Source organism: Odontomachus brunneus, unplaced genomic scaffold (assembly GCF_010583005.1).
Source record: "Odontomachus brunneus isolate Ranch 3 - 2012 unplaced genomic scaffold, Obru_v1 Obru_scaffold_150, whole genome shotgun sequence".
Lineage (NCBI taxonomy): Eukaryota > Metazoa > Arthropoda > Insecta > Hymenoptera > Formicidae > Odontomachus > Odontomachus brunneus.
The window spans coordinates 501,471-503,362 of NW_022639600.1; positions in this window are offsets into that span (position 1 = coordinate 501,471).

Below are 1,892 nucleotides of genomic sequence, written 5' to 3' on the forward strand. Positions count from 1 at the left end.
TTCGGAGGCGAGAAGTCTCGCGGATAGCGACGAGAAGGCTCGTCTTCGGAGGCGAGAAGTCTCGCGGATAGCGACGAGCAGGCTCGTCTTTGGAGGCGAGAAGTCTCGCGGGCCTCGGTAGTCGGTTCGGAAGCGGAGTGACTACCTCGGTGGAATCTCCCTTCGTTCGCGCGGCGTCGCGTAATATACTCTCACGATTGAGAGTCGGGATACGGTGCGGCGCGGAAACGCTCCGTCGCGTGAAGTAGTGGTAGCTTTAGATGGCGCCTAGGCGCCGGTTTCCCGTCCGACTGATGTTCGGTCGGACGGGTTCGTGACGACTCAGTACTGAGCCGTCACATCACTCCCCTCCTCAGGAGCGTTCGCCCCGAACGTTGCTTATCGGTCTTAAACGTTTAGACCGCAGCTTTCCTTGCCGGTTGAAACGCAAAATCCACTTTCCGTCCTCCGTCCAGATTTTGTACAAGCGTGCGACGTGGGCTGCGAAGTATGGCACTTCTCTTACTTCTCCCGGACGGAGCTCTACCCGGATTGGCTCTGGCGGTGCTGGTCCAGTTGGTGGTATCGGTGCCGGTTGTACTTGCGCTGGCAGTTGTACTTGTGGCTTTGGTGGCGATTCCGTTATTGGAACTCGTGGCTTCGACTCGGAGCTCCGCCCCTGACGGATGGTCGGCGGAATCTTTGGTGGTTCCTTCTTGCCCCGTACGCTGCTCAGGCGTTTCGTGGGACGGATTGGTGGTGGTGAGCACAACCACTCCATTTTCCGCTTTTGTGTGGCATCCGATCTTTGTATAATCGTGCCTCGTGATGGTATACGTTGGCACGGCCGCTTTATCGGCTTCGAACTCTATGGTTCTTCATCTTCCTCGTCGGAGACCGCTAGGTCTCTTAAGAGGTTTTTCAAAATCTCTTCACTTAACTTGGGCATTCCCGGTCGGTTCAGAGAGAATAGATCCGTTCTTTCGTTTGGTCGCTCTTTTATTCTCCTTTTCCGGCTTCCCCTTTCGCTGTTGATTTCTCACTTTCCCCTTCTTCATTGTTTGACCGCGTTTTTAAGCCTGTGACTCTTCTCCCGCTTTCATTCCTTCTATTTGGTGGTGGTGGTATACTGATTCTTGTTTGTGCCCATAAATTTGTTCCAATGATAATTTCTGATTCTAGCTTTGACATGATTACCATTTCTTGTCTGAACCTACGTCCTCCGATCTCTATTTGTAGGTCTGTCTCTCCCTCTGTTTGTGCTGTTTCACCGTTTGCGAGGTATACCTCGCCGGAACCTACGGTATCGAAATCTGGTTGTATTTTTCTTATGATGTTTGTTCGGATGCATGATACCTCGGACCCTGAGTCTAGGAGTGCGTATATTTCGTATCCGTTATTTTCACGGCTATATGTGGCCGGGGCCACATCTAATTTTGACGCCTAGGGTCGAGGGTTGGCCTAGATGCCCTCGCCCATTTTCCTGTTTCCCGAAGGATGGCAGTTTCGTGTGAGGACGCCATCTTTACCACAGTGCGAACAGAATTTTTGTGGTGGTCGTCTACAATATTTTCGGATATGTCCGCGCTGCTTACAATTCCAGCAACATTCTGTTCGATTATATGTTTCTTTTGCTACCGCGGCTGTTATTCTGTTGACGTGTTCCTTACTCTCGTTGCGCTGGATTTCAATCGTTTCATAATCCTGTGCTAACTCCCGCAGTTGATCTATTGATTTTAGTTCGTGCTTTCTAATATATATTTTGTATTCCGGATTCAGATTTCGGTATAAGCGCCTGAGTTGTTCCTCTTCTGTATCAATTTCGGCTCGGCGCATTAGTGTTTGTAGAGCTGTCTCATATGTTACATATGGCTCATTACTTTTTTGTGTGCGATGCTCAATTTCTTCTCTTA